Genomic DNA, 23,885 nt, shown 5'->3' on the forward strand with positions numbered 1-23,885 from the left:
ACATTATTTATATAAATGTTTCTTATGCTGTACAATTACATATATTTAAATAATGTAGTAATGTATTGCTTCTGTTATTTCTACATTCCAACTGCACGAACACTTCTGTTTTTCACTATACATATATACATGTATCTTAAATGTTATACATACTTTGCATGTATCATGTTTAATGCATGATGTGTGCATAAAGATCTTGTTAAGACGGCTTGTTAAAATTGTACTTACATATCTATTTAATCAATCTTAAAGTACAAATATTATACGTTTATATTCTTAAATATTCGCGCAAGGATGTGCGCAGGTACCATGTTGTACTGCTGAATTGTAGCCAATCAACGAGCAGTACTTTAAGCAATCCTAAGTAATAGCGGTTGACCGATACGAGGCACCACACAGTCGTTCTGTGGATTCGCACATGGTCACATGTGCGTCGGGTTGAAGGATGCCTACAATGTGGACATATATATCAGTTAGTAATGAATGCTGAACAAAGAATTATAAAGTTAACCTGTTAAATTTTGATAGAAGGGAATGTATAAATACAAAAGATATAACACTTGACCGACCATTGATTTATTTAAGGTAAATATTTTATATATGCTTATATAACCAAAGATCTTGCTTAAGTTATTCTAAAATAAAACAGATATGTTTTATGTAATTTAACCTATATTATTGTTGTATACCAAATATATTAAACCATATGTATAATAGATAAATAGATAAGATCGTAGATCCAGACGATCTAGACGTAGATCTAGATCGTAGATAGGAGAAATAAACGTGTAATATGTATTAAAAAATACAGAATTTATGTTCTTAATTCAATTATATCTTTATTAACTGTGTAGGTAGGTTCGTACTTTTTTATCTAATACTAATACACGACTACCTAGGAATATGTACAGAACCGAAGAAAATTAAGTAATAAAATATCTATTTGTGATTATTGGTATGGGCCTACGTGACGATCGATAACGATCAACTTTGCAATTTTCATAGTTCAGTTTGCGATGTGATATACGAAATTTATTTAATTTCTATCCTTATTGACACAAGATAATAGGTTTCAAAGGTTCATTTTTAATTGTAAAATATTTTCTTATTCCTATTTTTTTAATTAAAAGTTACAAATTTGCCATATTATCGTAGTACCTTTTTACCACACTTCGTCATATTATATAACAAGAACAAAATTTCTTGTCTATAAAAAAATAAAAAGACATCCCAATGTAAATATTATATTAGCAGGAAATACGTTCAAACAATGCTTAAAGTCATAAAGCGGTATGGGCTAGATTTCAGATGTATATGAAAATTGTATATATTTGCAAATATGTATATACAGGGTGGTTGGTAACTGGTGGTACAAGCGGAAAGGGGGGGGGGGTGATTCTACGCGAAAAAAGAAGTCGAAAATATAAAATAAAAATTTTTCGTTTGAGGTTTTGTTTTCGAGAAAATCGACTTTGAATTTTCGTTCGGTACGCGTGCACTTTATCACGTCTCGTTATAACGGATCTCACTGTAGATAGTTGTCTCAATGGAAAAATTAAAAAAAAAAATAATAAAAAAAAAATTTTTATTGTATATTTTCGACTTCTTTTTTCGCATATAATCACATCCTTTCCGCTTGTACCACCAGTTACCAACCACCCTGTATATATATGTTTATATGCTCTCTTTATATCATAGTCTGGTAAAGTTTCATAGTAAAATTACAATATCAATTTGTTTATGTAGCAGAATAAATAAAGGTAGCACCCATGTATAGACGTATGTATAGATTCTTATGGAATCAGAAGATTGAACTGCTAAGATTGTTTCAAATGTATGCCAGCAGTAGTTAATGATATCCATATTGCTCATATATCACTGTTATATTTCATAAATTACATTGTGACTATAGATATACAATTGTATTAGATATGAAATAACAGGCAGGAAACCACTAATATTGCTACACAGATTTTAAAGCATATACCATAGTTACTTATATATACAAACAATTTTTTAATGCGTTAATATATATTAAAACCTATCTTTATTTGTATTAACATTAATAGATGATAAGCAAGCATTGAAGTATTAAACCTTTATTTGCTCTTCTACTTTTTGTCATAACTTAGTTGTACAATTATTATTATCAAATGTACAATAATGTACATCTTCATTAATCGTAAAAATTTTTGATCCGCCAAAAATTGTATCAAGTGAAATTATATTTTAATAATCCAAAATATGTGAAGCGCTGATGGATTACTTTGTTTAAATGTCAACATTTCTTTTATAAATGTAAAAATATTACAACATTGCATTGTTAAACTTGAGAATGTTCTCTTTTTATGCAGATCAGATTGCTTTAAAATTATTTTTTTCTATATATTCTGAAACATTGATTATGGAATTCGTTAAGATTTTAAGAACACAACCAATTTAATTGATCAATGATTAACAGAAGAGTGTGCTTTAATCACGTATGGTATGTTAGATAACATTCCATCAAAAAGTTTTAGCAAGTGAAACAAGATATATCCTGAGAATATTTTGCGAAATTCTGAATGTTATAGCTATAAATACATTTATAATTTATCAATAAATTACGCTATAAAGATAATACAATTTTTTATTTTTTCTTATTTTCTTATTTAAAAGCATTTCATGAAATTCGAACAAATAATAACAAAATATTGTAACATTTTAACTTAATTGCATGCATTAAATATATAATTCAATACGGTACTCTTATTAAATAATCATGTTTCAATTTTAATTTTTCCATTTATCTAACTTCCCTCAATTTCTTAGGGTACTCAAAGTCTTTGGATTTCCAGAAACTTCTGCATGGATTTCATGTTATTCGACTAAACCTATTCTCCTGTAAAGTAAATCATTATAAATCTTCTCTTACGTTGGTATGGTGAGTCTTTTTTTTATTATCTTTATTACAAGATGTATGTGATCATATGTTTTCCTTTTTATTATGGCGGATTTAAATGATGTAATGCGTGCCTTTGCCAATGAATGTTTACAAATGGCCATGATGCTGCTTGATTCGATAAGCGCTGTATTAAAGATATAATTAAAAACATCGGACCAGCGGAGTGAGATCTCCATTTATAACGTGCCGCCTGCGTATAGAAAAGAGTAAAGATCACCGTGGCCTTGTCGCGGTTAGCGGTTGAACTCCAATTTGAAATTGTTTGTTAACGTCAACCATCGTAATCTTGCTTTCGGAGGTTGATCGCGCCATTTCGTTTAGCAAATATTTTCCTTTTCCTCTTCGGGTAACTAATTAGTTGTCCGATTTCATTTATATTTCTTTAATTATATGGTATATAGTTTACATAAACATAACGTATTCCTAAAAAACGTTCTCTTTGTCCAACGAATCCTCAATTCCTATACATCCTCTCCTGGTTATTTGCACACGCGTGACATTCACGTACCGTTACATGCGTTGCCATTCCATACTCTTCGTATTCTTCTTTTTATACTATTACTTGAATATAGAATTATAGAAAACGTTTAAAAATACAAAAGTACAAAACTATAGAAAATATAAAAATATAAAAATAAAAAAATACAAAACTATCAAAATTACAGAAACGCAGATTAAACATTAGTACTTATATTCTACACTAAATGGTTTGTAAAATACATTTTTTATATCATATATATGAGCCAAATTAGAATATATAAAGTATATTTTATATAACATGTTTCATGTCCCACATTTTTCTTAATCATCACATTTCAGACTTTTCTTCTGAACCTCTACCAAGCTGCATATCATTTTTTACTTTCCTGTTTTTCTCCCCCTCCCCCTCTTACGAGGCGTGATCAAAAATATCGTTGAATTGTTTCCTTATTTGAGAAAATATTTATTTATTCATCTATATTTAAGTTATTCCCTTTGAATATGTTGAAGTAACTACTTCAAGAAAAATTCTACATCTTTATTTATGTATATTCGTGACCTAGAGACCTCTATTACGCAGAAAATAGAATTTAGTGAAACAAAATTGTTGAGGTTACTAGATGTATAAACAGAGAGACGCGTGGATAAATTATAAGGTAGAAAATATATTTTAATACAGAAGTGTGTAAGTACAAGTGGGAATATAATTTGAGCCGGTCCAGATCCGCACCCTAGCAGTGTTACCCTATAACTGAAAACCCCGAAGCCATCATCGCCTGTCAGCTATTTATGGTCTACCTTCGTCCCAGTCTTTTGTCTATACGCTGTCGATGGTTTCAGTGCACGAGAAAACTAAAAAGACCAGATGTAGAGTTTTCTTAGAAGTGGTGACCACTTCAACAAAAATTATTCTAAATAAGGAGAGGTCCATATTGTTGTACCCTTGAATATACATTTGTTTTGGGTTACAAGGTCTAAGAACAAAGGAAATAATAAATAGATTTCTATTTATGTTCCTTGTAGCCTTTTGCTAAAGCTATAAGGTTAACTTTTTCGGTAATGTCCTTTTGCTATAAATGAACCTGCTCCCTATCGATTCTATTGTGTTGTAACACTAAGAGAGTAAGGATGTGAATCAGCATAAACTTATACTTATACATTATACTTATACTTTTATTTATTTCAATATATTTTTCTATTACAAATTCACCCACTCGTTCTCTTATCAGTCAATCTCAACAGAATACAGTATATTTTTGCCAGCGTGTGTTTCAGTCATGAACACATTTCTGAAAGCACTTTCTTCTATAGTGCATAGTTCGCATAACGACTTTTGTTTTATTTTGTCATTCTAGAGAATAACAAATAATCGCAAGGGACCGATCAGGTGAATATGATGACTGTAAATGTTATTTTTGCGAGAAACTTCCGAGTCAGTAGTGACGCATGAGCTGATGTGTTATAGTAGTACAATTTCTACGAGTGATCGTTTCACAAATCCTTCGAATTGCTTCGTACAATCGGCGTGAAACGCTCAAATAGTATTCTCTATGGATCGTAACATATTGCGATAAAAATTTTTGAAACACAATATCACGTTAATCGAAAAAGAAGCTGTGAGAAGGACTTGAACGTTTGATCTCACTGCCATGCTTTCGGTTGTGGTTAACTTGAAAATTTCCATTTTGATACTTATGATCTTCATACAATAATGATAAGAGGACACAATAGAAATAAAAAAATTTCGAAATATTAACAAAACTATATTTACTTATTTCTTATACTTGAGGTGATATTAAACGTGTTAGTTATTAAAGAGACGAGTGGAAATTTGTAACAGTCAATTATATTGAAATTACTTCAAGTACAAGTACAGAGATAGTGTAGGTCGGTTGTAACTGTCGTTCGTATGACTCGTCGTGATAATTAGCTATATTCTTCACTATACTGGTTCGTTTTCTAGACTATCCTAGAGAGAATGCTCGTCTGTTTATATTGTCCGGCGGATTTATGGAAGGTCGTATTTGATTCCGGTTGACGATTACTCATAACGACGATACTGTTTTTGTCTGGAGTTCGTTTATTCCAGAACTTCGCAAATCAAAAACAGCGTTAATACTTCCAGGTACAACAATATGAGTCGCTCCCGGTTCGAATCGTCCTATGACTCATGTGTCGCTACATACTAATACTATAGTAAACTGCTGCATCCTATCTTGGATTAATAGGAAAATTAACAATTAAATGTATGAATATTCATAGTATTTAATAAAATAATAAAAAATTAACGGTAACATTTGTTTAATTAACATCTTTCAGGAATTCACTTGATATTTATAAATTGCGAATTTTATAATATAATAGTAGATAGTAATAGGAACCACAATGTGACGGAATAATTTCTGATATTTATATACAATTTCCATCGTCATTTGTAAGACTACTATTAAAGTAAGCAGCATCTGTTTGTCCACCCCATGAATCGAGCATTAATAAGAACTGTAGCGGCACATGAGTTAGAGGACGATGCGAATCGAGAGCAACTCATGTTGTTGTTTTGCCTCGGGACATTGACACCGCCTTGACGCACGAAACGACAAATAAACTCCGGGCAATACAATGTCGCCGCTACGTGCAATCGTCGAACGAAGACGAATTCCAATTTCAGAAAAGAGCTCAGTATTTTACGAGTATTTTACGAGTGATCACGAGTATCGAGTATCTAGTATCTTTCTGTATTGATGAGCTATCTACCGAGTTATCGATGATTATCTAGATAGTATTTATTGAATATTAATTAGCAATTTTACGATTTATGCTCTTTAATTTTGCGATTTATACTCTGTACGAGCATCTCAGCGAACATTGTCTGTATACTAATTTATCATTTTAAATATATTCGACGGTTACGACACGGACAATAACGTCTAATAAATCTCACGATCAAACTTCCTCTACACAAGTCCTTCATAGAACTTATTGTTTCCACAATATGGACTGATTATATTCAATACCTTCCCAAATAATGGGTATTGACTAAAACATCAGAATATGGATCGGTTTAGTTTTGTCCTAGATTTATAAGCAAAATTTTTGTCAGAACCGACGTCCAAACGACTGTGACCTCTCCTTGTTAGGTTGCAGAAGTTTATGCATTACAATATACAGTAAATATGCACGGTGCTATGCAAGATATATATATATATATGTCGGGGTATGGTTGGAATTTTGGACGCGTAACAACTCTTCACGTGATTTATCCATTGTTTTACACAACCGAGATTATATTTACACGTATACACAAGTCTATTACAAAGATTAACAAATAATAAGTCTAGTGAATAACAAGCTTAACAAATAATAAAGTTAGTGGTTAATAAGTTGAACGAATAATGAGTCTAACAAATAATAAGTCTAATGAATAATACGTTTAACGGATAGTAAGTTCAATGAATAGTATGATTTACGAACAATAAGTTAATAATCGTTATTAATAATAATTTTGAGTTCAAACGAATCCACGGCCAACGGGATGACTCTTTACTAAGCGTAAACGGTTCTTAAGCACAGAAACACGACGTGTCACTCTCCAAAGCAGTCACAAGAAGAATGCCAGCCTCGTCGAGACTTTTCTCGCTGTACGATTGCATTTGTTTTTCTATACCCGTTTGGAAGCATCGAGAAAATTCCAAACGCCGTTGTTAGGCAGACTCGTTGGAAGCATCGAGAAAGTTCCAAATGCCGTTGTTAGGCAGTTTCTGCCTGAAGTTTGATTAGTAATACAATGTATGACCCACTGTTTCACAAGTGGCTAGGCCCGCTCCCGAGGCCACATGCCGCTACAACCACATTTCTCGGAGAACCCATACAACCACTCCAGACCTCCGTTAGGCAAAACGTACATCCCGTGACCGTGGCTACGTTCGGTGATCAACTGTCGCCTCGAACCCAATCTTGATATCACAAATCTCGAACAATTACAGCTATGATAAAATCCAGGCTAGATTACTGGAAGATGTTCCCAAAATTTCCAAGGAACGACTTCGGCTTTCCTTTCATCTCCGACATATATATATGTCGGGGTGCCGTTGTGGATAGGGTTGAGGGTGTTTGATGAATCTTCATTGGAATTAGCCATCGTTATTGTATAACAAAGGTACGGTTCTTTAACACAAGTATGGATACTACAGACTTGATAATCAACCACGGCGATTAGGCGCTCGCGACACTAGTGACAATGGCCTTGGGTTCGATAACGAATCCGCGGTCAACGGGATGACAGATGTACGTGCTCACAAAATCTAAGTCGGACTCTTTGTTAATAAAACGCGTATAATTCACTGATCGTAAGGCGTTACTCTTTTCGTCAATGAGATCGCAAGAGAGAATGTCCTTCCGTCCCGATGATGCCATAGAGGAAAACTATGATGGGGTGTGTCTAAGGACACGAGATCATCGGATTCGTCAGAGCATAGCCTTCGTTCAAAAAGTAAGGGATATTGACGTTGCTGCTAATTGGTCAACCTCCATATCGGTGGTTAGAAAAAGATGCCTCGAGGGAAAGTTGCTAGTGGGAGACGGTCGTTCGTTGAAAGAAATAGATCTCCCCTATCTTCCCGTAGTTGGGACAAAGGCTGTTTGTCTGTTTGAAGGACTTTCAGTAACTAGATCTTAGTGTTTATAACGGCCCTCGGGCTAGCTGATCACGTACTGTGGAGATGCGTCGGCATCAGGTGACCATCATACCCAAAGAATAGGATCTGCTTGTGGCGAGCCACGGGATAGAAATCGTTGGAATGTTAATGTATAGAATTACTCCATACCTTTGCTAGACAAAGTGTTCATCCCGTGATCGCGGCTACGTTCGGCGACTGATTGTCGCCTCGAGCCCGAGCTCATTATCACAAATCTCAAACAATTATAATAGAGTTAAATTATGGAGGCAAAATATTGGGAGTTTTCCGAAGAATTCCAAAGGAAGGTTCCGGTGTCCTTTCATCTCCGACATATATAAAGTGCATGCAGGATAAATTTGATAAATATGCACTTACTTAGAGACAATTGATATATCTGGGTTTAATTAATGTATTTAATATTATATGTACATTATGCAAACTGTTATAAAAATCAATTGTGTTATACATATCTTTAACACGCAAAATACAATGTAAGATAAATACTAAATTTTAATGTCAAAACAACGTCATATGGATATTACATTTTTAGAGAAATTCACAATTATGCTATTAAACTGTAGTAATAATCTGTATTAATATTAATAATAATAATAATAATCAATTAATTAATACTTATAGTTTATATTAGCATTGAATTGGTATGCTATATATAGGGTATTTACATAATTAGTCCTAGAGTTATTAATCTTTTTTTTTCTCTTTTTTTCGTGGAGGAAACTTTCATAAGCGCCCAAGTCGAGGCGCCCAAGTCGAGGCGCCCAAGTCGAGGAGCCCACTTGAAGTTACATCAATTCTTTTGTCGGTCCGTGCCAATACAGTCCGTGTCCCAAAGGTGTTTGTCCGAAGTCTTACGGCATCGATGAATCTCGAGAGCTTGAACATATTATACTCCTCGAGCCACACGTTGCCAGTTTTACTCTTTGAGAAGTCATTGACTCCATGTCCCTGACTTCTCAACTCTTGCCATTGTTTAAAATGTCCGCTCTTTAGTCGCTTTCTACCTTTTCTACCTCTTCGGAAATGGCCGGCCAATTGATCCTTAGAGAGTTTGCGATTTTCTTTAGTTTCCTATCGTCTTCTTCATTGATCAAGCTAGATACCGTTGGATCGATTGAATTCTTATTGTTTAATGCGCTTTTTAGGGTACCGAGTTTGATAATACGTTCAAGTCTCGGTAGCCCTAACCCCCCTTTTGCTTTTGAAGCATAAAAGAAATCAGTGGCTGTCGAAGGCACAAGATGTAATATGGCCTTTATTTCCTGCCTGACTTCGCTGTCCAATAATTTTAAGACACTGTCACTTGGTGGTTTACAAGGAAATGGTAAATATATCGAGAGAAGATGTACTTCGTGATTAACTCAATTTTCTAGCATGGCTTCAGAGAGAGTTTTCTAACTCTTCTGACCAGAATTCTATTCAGAATTTCTGGCACTATGATGCCACATTGGATACCCTTCCAAGGCCCCATTTCGGCGCCTAAATACCTGAAGGCCTCATCTGGGTCAACCGTTCGTATGTTGATATTTTCGAGCCTAAATCGCGGTTCTTTTATGAACCAGGTGTCCTTTTTGGCGATCACCTGGAACGTTTGGCTCTTCTCACCAGAAATATTCATCCCCAGGCCCTTCAGATATTTATGGAGCATATCCATTTGGCGTTGTGCCTCCCTCTCATCTTCACCAAGTAGAACAATGACGTCAGCGAAAGCCACTTTTATCAATTTCATCGAGCTCTCACAAGAGAGTTATCTCTTCTACAGTCCATGTTTTCGATTGTGGGGAGCCCGTTCCCCTTCCTTTTTCATTTCTCATGGCAGGGTGCGCATGCCTTTCGTGGGTAGATAATCCTCTCTGAGTCCCGAAGCTCATGGGGTAACGTTCGCATTTGTACGCTCCTCCTTTCCTTTGACTAGTGCCACTACACTTTGGAATGTGGCATTTTGCCCCATAGAGCTTCGGGAAACTCCTTTCACAATATTGACATCCCCACTGGATACGAGCTTCCGTGTGATGTCGGCCAAGGTGCCTGTCCAGGTCTGATAGCGTCATGAAGAAAAGGTGAACTTCCCTTTTCTCACAGACTGGACACGCAACCCTATCACCCACCATCGGCACCATATTCTTTTGATTCTTATCCGCGGACATTGCCAAGTCGTCAATCGCGATCCCCTCCGAACCGGATAAATCCGTCACAGCGCTTCCGGGACCGAGAAGCTCTGCGTCCGAGGCTTTATTATTATTATTATTCTGTATTCCAAATTTTCTTCCGTGAAATCATACAAATTGTTCCCATCATTCCAACTCTTAGTCCTTATCGTAGCCAGGTCACCAACAGATGCCGAAGGAACGGGTTCCATTATAAACTTTCGATGTTTAGGTTCCAAATGTTCACGGTTTAAAACCGTTATCAGTAAGCCGACTTTTTGGCGTTTTTAGCGTCCTTCGCTCCTTCGTCGTCGCACTTGGGCAGACAAGATCAAAGTCTCCCCTGCCCCTGAGTACCTATGTCCCTCCAAGGTCTCACAACACAACCGTTAAGAGAGTCATAGTTAACTCCCGCCTAACCTAAAGCCAGTCGAGGCTGCCCCGGGCTGTCCTCCTGTAGCAGAAACAGTGTGCGAATAACCTCTTCCAGCAATGCCGGTTTCATATCTACCGTCAGTGGTGGGGCCCTTGGACGCAGTTTGTTCATCAACATCCTGTACGTTCGCCCCCACGGATCGGATTCGACCGATTGGACGAAGTCCATCCAGGCTCGGGTTTTAGCGCTCTTGATCCTTCGCTGTTAGATGTATCGCGACTCTCTATATGTCTCGTAGCAGAGAGAGATCTCTTCCTCGTCATGAAGCCGCCGACGGCGGACTCTCTAGAATCGCCTGCGGGCCCGAATGCACCTTGTCCGTAGCTCTGCCATCTCCGAGGTCCACCAGTCTAACCGCCTCCTCGTCCACGTTTGTTTCCTCTGTACGGGCGTCCCAGTTCCAGGCCGCGTCAATGGCTGCTGCCTGGAACATCTCGTTGTCTCTATCTTTGAGGCGCCATCTTGGTGGGGGGGGGAACGTTCCATTCCCCTTATGCCGCGGGCCTGTCTCGCGGGCATTGTCTCCGGGCCGACCTCGATGAATATGTACAGGTGGTCTGCGAGAGTCTCAACCTCTTCGACTACTCTCCAGCCTGAGACCCGCCGGAAGGCATTGGGGGTACCCCATGTAATATCGACGACGGAACACCCTCTCCATACCACGCATGTGCTGGTCGAGCCTTTGTTAAGTAAGAGGAGCCCGGGGCCCGCAGCCCAGTCTGACAGCACCCGGCCCCGAGCATCTGCCCTTGTGTTCTCGCATTGCGAGGAGTGAGCTTTAAAGTCTCCCAGGACGAGCACCACTACCATCCCAGCCCACTCGATCGCGGCATACCCCTTGCCCTGCTCGAGCAGGATCCGTGCGGTGGATGTGCCCGGTGCTGACATCCACGTCATAGCGACTAATCCGTCCAGGTTTGCGACCCAGTTAGGGGTGTCTAGTATACAATAGGGCTCGGCTACCACTTGCCAGAAAAACCCTGCTCTCCCTTATCGTTTAAAAGAGCAGATCTTGTGCCCGTTTCGATCGCCCCAAATTGGTCTGGAGGAACCGCATGAATTTACTTTACTAAGTCCATATCCATGGCCTCTCCCCTGTCATCTGCCCCACTCGTGATTCTTTCCTCTTCTTGCGGTAGATCCCTCGCGTTGTCGCCCTGTCTCCTGTCCGTAGCAGGCTCCCGAATCCGGCTCGTCCATTTAGTTTTCGGCGGAACGCATGCCGCCCCTCCCATTCTGTGGGTGACAGGCGCACCAAGCGACTCACAGAGCGGGCACCTGGGCACGGTGGGAGAGCAGCTCTTGGCCAGGTAACCGATGCCTTCGCACCTGTACCATAGCTGCCCCAGGTCTACCGTAGGTCACTCTCACGTGTTCTAGATCTAAGCATCTATAGCACATTATGGCATCTTTGGGATGACTTTGACCCTCGCCATTGACCAGCCCACAAGAACTCTTCCCGCTTGACTTCATTTCCCCGCTGTTGCTGTCGGGCATCTTATCCAGGCTGACCCAACCTCTGGAAGTCTTCATGTCTCCTACTCGAACTTCCAGTGCCTTGCATCCTCCGGCCCTCGCCAGGGTGTCCCGAAGTTCTTCTTTAGAGATCGAGATGTCGATCTTAGTTACCCTCAGCTCCGCCGTTGGAGCCGCAACTTTCACCGTGGTCGGATCCAGGGCTTGTGTCAACCGTGCTGTAAGCGCGGGTGCCCTCTTCCTCTCTTTGTCCCCGAGAACTTCTAGAATGATACTCTCAGTCATCGCCTTCTTGATTTTAACTCGTTCAATGCCGAATTCGGCTAGGGGGACTTTCTGTCTAGCCGTCGCCAGCACTTCAGCTTATGATGTTTTCGTCACCTCATTCAGCGTTAGGGTCACCGCAGATGACCGCGGAGGGGGTGGGAGCACCATCTTTCTGGTCTCCTGCACCGGCCCTACTGTTGGGGTTCGTTGTGAGGTCCTATGCGCCTTGGCAGCAACTGGTCTCTTCGCATCCTTCTTCTTTCTCTTATGTTCGACTATCTTCCATTCACCACCTCTTACCCCATCGAGGGCAATGATAATTGGGTGGTATGGCCTTCAACCGTGGTTATCTTTCTCCGCCTTGTTTCCAGACTTTGACACCAGTCTTGTAGGCGTTCTTCCAGAGTCCTCATTAGTGAAGGCCCGAGCTCTTCGAATTTCCCCTCGAGGGCAGAGAGACGTCCTTCTCCCCCTCCCCGTCATTCTCCTTAGGGTGTCTCAGCTCTAAAGTGGAGGCATGACACCGTGCGTTCTCCTAACGAACACATCCGGCCTTTCCTGATTGCTCTTTCCGGAGGACCTCGATCTCCTTCTGTAGTACCTCCGCTCCCATCTTCGCCATCTTCGCAGCTCCAGTGCCGTAGGCGGGCCCCGTTAGAGTTATTAATCTGGAGCAATGAATCTAAACAGTGTTTAAAGAGATACTTGAGAAAATCTATAGAAAAACATGGAATTAACAGAATTAAACAGAATTCGCTATTAAAGCAACAAGTGCAACAAATATCAGCCATGCTACAACTTATCATAAATAAATTAATGGATATATTAAAGACAAGAGCATGGGACGCTAATGGGCTACAAAAGAGAATACATGAAATAAAAACATTTTGTATAATACATTATACAACAAATAGAGTTGCATAAAAATATCACACTGTACTGTATACTCATCAGGAAGAGCACATGGAGGTTCAGCAATAATAATTAAGAATAACATAAAATACTACCTCCATAGCCAAATTAATCAGGGACACGTATAAGTTACAACCGTCACAGTACAAAAAAATACAAATTCTTTCCAAATTTCAACATTGTACGCATTATCAAGATATAAAATAACACGAGAATACTGGAAGTAGACTCTCAGAGTAATATTAGGAGTAATAAAATTAAGGTCAACTGACGAGCTAACTCACTGATCGACAGAACTCAATAAAACATTGGATGTGCTTGACTTTGCAGTCACAAATGATACAAATCTAAACAAACTAAGAATATCAGGAAACCTAAGACTCGCTTCTGACCATACTCCAATAATAATTGAATATAACAGCAAACGAGTCTTTTGCAATAAGTCAACATCACTCTGCAATAAAACAATTAGTTGGGCAATGTACTAGTAATAACAAGACACCAGATGAAATTGAGTAAGCATTTAACAGAACTCACACAAGTAGTGGAAGCAAACACGAATTACAAATCAACAACCAGACAAAACAAATTAATACCGAATGAAATTCTCGATAAAATTAAATGTGAGAAGGAAGCAAAAGCGATTTGACGGAAACACGATATATCGGCAAATAAAAAAGTACTGAGCGAAATAACAAAAACGTCAAAAAGGCTATAAATGATATGGAATTCTCGAAATATCTAGACTTACTTCTGCCCCACGAGGACACCAATTACTCACTGTGGAAAGCTACGAAACGGGCTTTCGAGAAAAACTCAAATAACGAGAGAAACCCAATAAAACTGATTCAAGCAATTAAAAATCCGAATGCGATCTGGGCAAGGGAGACCGAAGCATGTATATCATTTGTACAAAACATTATTTTCATGCGAAAACAACAAATATATCGAATGAAAGCAGCCAAACAAACACGGATAATGCTGTTGCAGCTGATGGTAGCTATTCTGTACCATAACAACCACAAAAGAAGTTAGGACAACCAACTCGAATATAAAGAAAAATAAATTATCTAGTATTGACCTTATCAATAGGAAAATCCTAAAATAATTGCCGACAAAAATGATAAGGATGATCGTGATAATATACAACACAGTCTAAGAATACAATATGTCGGGTTTACATTAGAATTAGGGTTAGAGTCGAGAAACGAATCTTCATTTGGATTACACATTGTCGTTATGCAATAGAGAAGACATTGACTAGTGCAAATACGATTATTACAGAATTTGACAAGTAACCGTGGTAATTAGATACTCGAGAAGCTAATGACAATGATCCTAGGTTCAATAACGAATCCGCGGTCAACGGGATGATAGATGTACGTGCTCACGAAATCTAAGTCGGACTCTTTGTTAATAAAACGCGTAATATTCACTGATCGTAAGGCGTTACTCTTTTCGTCGATGATATCGCAAGAAAGAATGAATTTCCGTGTCGATGATGCCACAGAGGAAAACTATATGGGGTGTGTCTAAAGGCGCGAGATCCTCGAATTCGTCGAAAAAAGCCTTCGTTCAGAAAGTAAGAGAAATTGACGTTGCTGCTAATTGGTCAATCTCCATATCGGTGGTTAGAAAAAGATGCTGGCCGCCCTCGAGGGAAAGTTGCTAGTGGGAGACGTCGCTCGTTGAAAGAAATAGATCTCCCCTATCTTCCCGTAGTTGGGACAAAGACTGTTTATCTGTTTGAAGGACTTTAGGTAACTAGATCTTAGTGTTTATAACGGCCCTCGGGCTAGCTGATTACGTACTGTGGAGACACATCGACATCTGGCAATCATTTTACTCGAAGAATAGGGACTGCGTGTGGCGAGCCACGGGACAGAGACCGTTGGAATGTTTACTGTCGCGTGTCGCCACAAATATTTCTTTTAAGGAGAGCTATAGAATTACTCCATACCTTTGTTAGACAAAGCGTTCATCCCGTGACCGCGGCCACGTTCGGCGACTGGCTGTCGCCTCGAGCCCAAGCTCATTATCACAAATTTCGAACAAATACAATCGGATCGAAAGACGACAATTGTTTAATTACGCCTATGATAGAATCTAGATTACGGTGTTAAGGGATTTTCCCGAAGTTCCAAAAGGAAGGCTCCGATGTCCTTTCATCTCCGACAAATATTTTCCATGTATCTGGAAAATAGCTGAAATGATAATGATACCCAAGCCAGGCATGAACCCCAACCAGCATTTGTTTCTCTTAGAGACCAATCTCGTTTCTTGCAGTAATAGCAAAAATCATGGAGAGAAAATAGTCTATGATCGTTTAGAATGTGTCATAGAAGATAGAAAACTAATGCCAGATCATCAGTTTGGATTCAGGAAGAAACATGCAACCATTGGACAAATGCACAGAATCTACTTTCGTCATATTTGTAGAACTGAACTTTCACAGTAAAAGTTAAGGATATACTCATAAATTAATTAAATGTTGTACACAGCATATATAGCCGATATTCCAACACACACTGACAGTAAAATGTTCACATTTTTCGATGACATTGTGTTGTTAACTACGCATTCAGACTTAGAAATAGCAAGTGGTGCACTTCAGGAGCACATTAATAAAATAGAAAAATGATTCATTAACAAAAAATCCAGGAAAATCTAACCACATCGTTTTTACACTTTGCAGATACATAGCGCCAACTCACAACAGCTCAGTAAATGAAATGATTGTTTCACAATCTAATCAAGTATATAGCTCGGTTTACGTTTAGACTCAAAACTTTCATGGAAACATCATATGAAAGCAACAATGGAGCATGTAAGAATATACTGGTCAACCAGTGGCACATCTAACCTCACTATAGGTAAAAATTATGGATGTATAAGGCAATAAAAAAGTCTATATGGACATATGGGATAGCATTCTAGGGAACAGCAGCTAAAAGCTACATATCGAAGATGGAATAAGCGATTATTCTTAGAACGGTTGTAAACTCCCCGTGGTTGTTTAGGGACGAATAAATTCAAAAAGACCTCAAAATTCCAACAGTGAGGTAGGAGATACGCAATTATGCAAGAAGATACAGCAATAGAATCGCAATGGATTCGAATCAAATAGCGATAAAAGTTTACGAAGCCCATACTACTACAAGGTTAAAGAGGAAGCACATGACCCAATCTTAGTATAAATGATTAGTACATAGCGCCGCTACAAAGATGTACAAATATTCGTCTATAGATTGTCAGCCTGCAATGGTTTTGAATGGAGGTGACTATCCACATGCTACAAACCCCAATAGCGGCAATAATCTACCAAATGTTTCCACAAACAAATTGCAAAGAAAAGACATGAAGAATAAAAGAGAATGGTTACATTGTAGTTACATTGTAGTGTTAGTATAAGTAATTAAGTGTAGGAAATTAAGTAATTTTTGTAGATATTGTTAGATCTTTTTAATTTTCACTTTTTTAAACTTTTTTATTTTTGATTCGTTTTATTTGTTCTTTAATGTCCAAGCGAATGTAGCAGTTATTATTGAGCGAATTGTACTGTGTGTATTGTGTGCAGTGCGTGTTAATGCGTGTGTAATGCACTTACTGCATTGTAATGAGTATTGTGTATATTGTGGTAGTAGTGTACATCATCATCTTTTCGTTGTCTATTGTACAATGTCATACTTTTGCCACACTTTCCGATATGCACTTGCGTTACGTGAAAAATCTCTGAATAGAATAGGGTACAAAGAACAAGTATATTACGTAGAATCAATAAAAATTTATTAGATGCAAATACATTAAAACCTGTGAAATCCGACTATTCAACAAGATGATTCAGACTTTGGGTATAGAACATCGCGGCGTGTTTAGCTAAAATCCTGTGCTAAACATGGGTTATGCTGCAGAAGAAGATACCAACAACCATATGGATAGCATTGAAGAAAGAAAAGCTACACCCGTACAGTTTTCGAAAAGTTCAAGAATTGAGTGCGGAAGATTTCCCGAGAAGAGAGGATTTTACAGATGGATGTCTCGCAAAATTTAGTGGAACTGTAATTTCCTGCGAAAATATTATTTACGGACAAGGGCTTATTCAGTAAATATGGAACGGTGGATATGCAGAATGAACATTTCTCGGTAAGTGAAAATCCAGACGTGTTAAGAATCAAATCCCCAAACGTAATTTCTAGCAAATACTCGAATAGGAATTTTAAATGATAGAATCGTTGGTCCAGCTATTTTATTTTCCAAACTCTTGAAAAAATTTATAACAAAGGAATATAATTTCCCGAGGCAGTAACGCAGATAACAGCTATGGAAAGCTGTCTTCTTTTGTCGCTAACTAATTATACCAACCTGTCTTCTGCCTTTAAAACCGATAATTTGAAATCGCTTTTTTTGTACTATCGTGATACCTGTCACGTCGACGTTAAAAATCTTATATGGTCGAAATTTATGCTTGTCTACAAGGTCATGAAACGGATGAAAAAATTTACCAACATTGTTAAGTTCCATGACTCGTGCGACTGAAGCGGATTTTGCTACACGAAGGGATAATTCAAAATACTGTTTCATAAAATTAGTTAACCAAACTTCTGCTAAGGAAAGCATCAAGGAAAACTGGAAAATCATGTTTTGTTTCTAATATAACAGCGAAACAGTTTGACGCTGCGAAAACAAACCTGCCCTCAGGTGACCATTAACATTATAACAATTCCTAACAAGGATTCAGTCAGATACCTGGGCATGACTCTGGACAGGAGATCAACGTGGAAACAACACATCACAGACAAATCGAAGCAACTCAAGGCTAAACTTGAAAAATTCTACTGGCTCATTGGCCGATGTTCCAACCTAAGCACGCAGAACAAAATTACACTCTATCGGATTATACGGAATCCAACTATAGGGAACAGCAAGTAATTTCAACATTGAAATACTTTAATGCTTCCAATCGAAAACTCTAAGATCCCTAATAGATGCACCCTGGTATGTTACCAACGAAGCAATACATCACGACCTCAAGATACCCACAGTCAGAGAAGAAATAACAAAATGTAGTAACATATATATCATAACAGTTAACAACCATCGAAACTCCCTAATTACTAAATTATTTAATACGTCGGACCAGATCCGCAGGCTAAGAAAACATTATCCTTTAGACCTAAGCACTAGATTCAGCTAGAAATAAACTTATTATAAATAATTGGTCATGTCACTGCGCCACGCCAGAGAAACTTACTCAAAATTCTCAATGCGAGAATTGATCGTAAAGTACTTGTAAATAAAAAAAAATTATCAAATAAGAAGGGACGTAAAGGTAGGAGACAGGTTGAAAGGCCCGTTGAGGTTAACATCTCTACACAAACTTCCCCTCCAATGGTCTAGGTTGGAAAAAGGAACGGGGACGTGAGAAACAAGTTTGAACAGAGTAAAAAAAGGAAAACTGCGTCGCCGCTTGAGGACATGAAGACTGATGGGATGAAAAGGGCGAAGAGAGGCGATCCTTCGTGTGTGGAAGAGGGCGACGTTGACCCCAGGGATAGAGAAACCTACGACTCTGAAGGCGAATGGATTGTTCAAATGGGTAGAAAAGAAAAAAGACGGATGAGAGAGAGGAGGAACAACGAGGAAAGGAGGCAACCGGTTAACGACGGTCGGAGGGAAAGGTTGCCTAGAATCCGAAATAGGCCCTCTTGGTGAAAATCCGGGAGGGCAAGGAATGTCTCCAGACCTATAAGGAGCCTATGGTAACGAGGTGCTGTGGGAGAGGAGAAGGAGAAGGAGAAAGAGAAGAAGAAAATTAAGACAAAGAAGGAGATAGTGGGAGGAGAGAAACATAGGATGGTTTCTGATATTAAGCTAAGTGATAATGTGACAATCTCGGTTATTCCGAAGAAAGATGGGGGGGGGGGGGAAGGAAGGCGAAGATTTCTGCCCCTTCAAACCGAGTAGGAGACTCCAGAGGAGCCCTACGACTAGTGGCAGGGCGGAAGGAGGAGTGGTTGAGGAATCCGAGGGTTCCTTTGGAATTAGAGAAAGCAACCACAGTACGCCGGTCACAGGAAAAGGAATAGCCTGCTCTAAAATGCTGCCCAGGAAGGTGGTGGAGAAAAATGTCAGCGCTAAATCCGTAAGATCGGCTATGGCCAGTGAAGCCGAAGATAGCGCAAGAGACGACACGCAGACGAGTGACGTCGATGATGAGGACGTCATGATTTCCAGGGCTGAGCTGAAAGGGTTCACACAAGCCCTGGCAGGAGCGGTTCAAATGATCAATGTAGTGGTGAAAAAATTAAAGTTGGATAAAGATAAGGATGAGGGGATTAGGGAGATAGGAAATTTGATAAAAGGCATCCTGTCTTCCTTGGAACAATGTGGAGAGCAGAAGGCTAGAAGGAGAAAGAGGAGGAGAGAGCCTGTCGAGATAGAAAGAAGGGCAGACAGGACAGAAATGAAGAAGGAAGCGACGATGGCTAAAGGCGGATACCCCAAAAGGAAAGTGGTATCGCCGGCTGAAATAATGAGAGTGGAGGAGCTTAAGAGGCCCCGAAGAGAAGAGGCCATATACGCCGAGGCGTATGGGAGGAAGGAAGTGTGGGAGGAAGATCAGGATGATAAGGAGTGAACAGCGGGTATTAAATGGACGAGGAGCGAGGATATCCTCGTGGAACTGAAAGCGGAGGTCAAAGGGGGTGACGTTGCCCTCAAGATAAAGGAAATAACAGGGGACAGAGTCTTTGTTTCTCCTCTCCAGTTGTGCTCTCCTGAGCCCTGAGTCCAAGCTCTCATCTCTTTTTTGATACCTTCCACGTGTATAACTGGTGAATGCATTGAAACCGGAAGGAAGAACGAGCGAGGCGCGTTAGACATCGTCTCGTAAGAATAACTAAGAATAACTCGTAACGTATTGCGATCCAGACCTTGTAATATCGTGCGTGAGATTGAGATTTTCATGTACGTGAAGACTTTAATACGGGAAGAAGCGTCTGCTGATATGACAGAAATATTAAGCCGTAACAAATAAACTCTTATACATTTTTTCTTTTCTTGTTTAACCATAAAGCAGTAATATTGTACGTACATCACGTAACAGATCATTGAGACCTGCTTTTCCAAAATTGTAACATTGAATATAATTTATATTATATTCGATAACGAGATATTCTCACAAAACCGTCGGATACCGGCATATTTACTTCCGTTCTAAATTTACAAAGAATAATTTCATTGAAATTAACAACTACTTGGCAAATTCCAAACGATCCATTGATACATCGTGAATAGAGAATTATCTTTGAAACATCCTTGACCCAGACGTAACACGGCGAACAAGTATTACGTACATTGTTCTTGAAAATGATAACTGTAAACCTACGGAGAGAACTGTGGAAAAGATTGTAGAGAATCAGCTTGAGAGCGAACTTGCTAATTGTGATTTTGTCTGCTTACTAGTAGTCCATTTTTGTTCTGGTACGTTCAGAGTCTAAAAAATTCCCAATTTCTATTCTATCAGATTTCGTTTGTTAATGGAGGAATTTTATAGTTTTTATTATTTTTACGATTAATTTTATAACTATGATTTCATCCGACATATTAATTCTTATTGTGTTAAACGAATAAACGTTATGAAATTAATTATACGGAGAAAATTTTATAGTAATATTACGTCGAACGGAACAAGTTCATTCGCGATTTTAAAACTTTATACCTATTAAAATCCATCATTCCCTGCACTCTCTACATTTTGTTTGCTAAATAAATCAAATTATTCGTAAAATATGAAGTTCCACGTTATTTCGTAATCGATATTCAAACTTCCCGAAACTCAACCCTCTAAAACAGTTTTTTTTTTTTTCATAAAACGAGCAAATATTGCCTCGGTTCATCGATTTAATTTTCAATTGCACCTCCGTATTTTCCTTTCTGTTGAAAACGAGTGTATTACCAGCCGCGTGTTTACATTTCGACGACCAAGTCTTTCGAACGTACTGCAGAAGTCAAAGAAAAGTGTCAAAGAAAAAGGAAAAGTAATACCGAGAAGTTTCTCACGTTCCTCTGGCTTTCGAGATCAAAAATGTTGATCGTGCGACCTGTATTCGATTTTATTGGCGATCATGCACTCCATTAATTGTCCCTTTCGTCGAATCAGCAAAAGGAAATCTAACAAAGGATACGTTGATCTCTGATTACAATTTTTTCCAGTTTTGTATCGAGAGAAAAGACGCACAATACAGAGGACTGTAATTTATGGATGAGGTCAGGCCACGGATGTATCGATACCAGGGATTACAGCTGTCAAGTGATTAATTGTCGCTGTATTAGTTACCGCTAGTACGTAACGGCGTCGATTAATTTCCGGTTCGATGCGCCTCCTCGATTGACGCCACACTGAAAAACAAGTTTTGGTATATTGATATTGGCGTCCCTTCGAACAGTAATTATCGAAGCTACGCAAATAATCGTCTGATCTTTGGACAATTTATTAAACGACCACGATTCTGCGATTTTTCAACGGGAAATTTCAAGATACAACGTTATTTTATGCCGAAAGTAATTTTCGAATATTGTTCGAATGAGCGTAATTAATTCTTTTATCTCGATTACGTTTTACTTGTTTTAAACAGGCAATGCAAAAATTAAATGCGTATCTTAACAACAGAAAGATTAAAAATTTGATAAGTAAAAATCCTTGAATTTTAAAATATCTAAAATAATTATTTTGCTTCGTGTTATTGGATTAGTGAGTTCTTAAAGAGGGTTATTAACTCTCGAAACTCAAATATTTTCCTTTCCATTGTATGCAAACAATGAAAAGTATGAAGAAAGTTTTAATACACTTCTTTTCGTTCATTTCACAAGCAAAATTAAATAGGTCGAAAGACGTTTTTATTCTAGCAGAAAAACTTGCAAACGGAAGAGTAACTATTATAAATCGTATTGAATATCACTCTCGAATAATGTCCCAGAAATATCCCAATTTTTATTCGCTTCTTGTTCCTCGAAAACTCTTAAATTTACCGTATCGTTCTTCGCTGTTGGAAATATAAACTCCGACAGTTCTAAAAATTGTCCTTTGTTCGAAAGCCCATTTAGTACAATCAAATAGATGCAATAAAATTATATAGTTGAATTAAAAAACTAGCATGTTTCGTCTCGATCATATTATAAACTCCGTTAAACGACAAACCTTAACAGTGTGACAATTTCTGGAGAATCACCTTCTAAAGTGTCTCGTTTATCTCAGACAGCTCTGAAGAAAGAGATCTTTGAAAGACCGAAAAGAACCGCGCGATTTTCCGGATTTTGTCCCGAGTCAGAATAGATTATGTTTGGATTCGAGGAAACGCTGTTATTTTCGATAAATAATGTCCTTGGTAGCTTGCGTAATTTATTTAAATTGAGATTTCACTTCACACTTTCACAGTACAAAGTACAAAAATTAAGACGGTAATTATTTCTCTGTTACTTTATTTCGTCGAGCGCTAACGACGTTATGGGAATTAGCCAGATAGCATAAATTAAGATTTTTTTTTATTCTCATCCTTTCGATAAAAATTGTTAAAAAGTGAAAGTTAAATTTTAGTTTAAGTAGCGTCTGAATTAAAAAACGACAATATTTGCCAATATTAATGTAGTATCGGGAAAAGGGCCTAATAAACATCGAGTTAACCATGAACAATGTCGCGAGAGCCGAGGCGCCGTCGGGTCCATAAATGTGTCATCGGTCTTTTCAAGTGCATAGTTTCGTAGAAAAGGCCTACGTGACCCTGGCCACGAGCGTCTGCGGAACACGCGTGTGGTGGGCCTAGGAAAAGACAAAGGGATGCTAGAACGGCCAGAATGCGTGTGGAGAAGTGCAGTCTGAGTTGAGAGGTCACGGAATGTGAACCGGGAAGTCAAGGCGTGTGTGATAATGATACGTACGACGATGTTGTAATCGGTTTTTGTTACTGAGTATTGCTTATTAAACTACACTAAACCCAAATTAAATCATCATTACTTGTCCTTACTCTAAGATCCATAAGTTACTACGTTAATATCTGAAAAATAAATCAGATGGAACAAAAAATTAGTGGTTCTTTCATTCGATTTTATTCGAATAATATTAAGCTAGAATTATTGATGGAATTTATTTGCACATCCATCTCGTTGGAATGATTTATTTACGCGATGTATTGTCCTGGTAGAATGTTAAGAATAAGCCCTGTACTTTACAATAATTCACGCGTTACCGCGTGCTGCACGTTACGTGGGAACCTCTTTTCGGGAACACAAAAGAAGTTTGACACGAGCTCTAAAGTGTAATCGCCTTTTGTGAACGAAAGAACGGCGTGGCGTCGACGTTAAAGCGGTAAATTTTCAAAAACAGTAAAATAAGGTCAAAACGTAAAGCTTCCTGGGAAGAGCTGGGAAAAAACGACGAATTAAAAGAGTTAAGGAGCAAAAAATATCTAATAGAGCCCTGGAAAATAGTACTTAACAAAATATCTCCTTAGAAATATTAATTTAACGTCTTG

General features: G+C 38.4%; 2 long non-coding RNA genes across 2 annotated transcripts in view; both read left to right on the plus strand.

The window, feature by feature from the left end:
* LOC138188614 (uncharacterized) overlaps nt 1-23,885 on the plus strand; it is a 72,312-nt gene that overhangs the window by 7,461 nt on the left and 40,966 nt on the right. The gene's annotated exons all lie outside the window — the stretch shown is intronic.
* LOC138188615 (uncharacterized) lies at nt 413-21,911 on the plus strand. The gene is made up of 4 exons (XR_011175581.1): nt 413-585; nt 1,750-1,902; nt 2,812-2,923; nt 21,571-21,911. It is a non-coding gene; the product is annotated as an uncharacterized LOC138188615 (long non-coding RNA).

The sequence above is a fragment of the Bombus flavifrons genome, chromosome 17, assembly GCF_040668555.2.
Source record: "Bombus flavifrons isolate JBK064 chromosome 17, iyBomFlav1_principal, whole genome shotgun sequence".
NCBI classification, from domain to species: Eukaryota; Metazoa; Arthropoda; class Insecta; order Hymenoptera; family Apidae; genus Bombus; species Bombus flavifrons.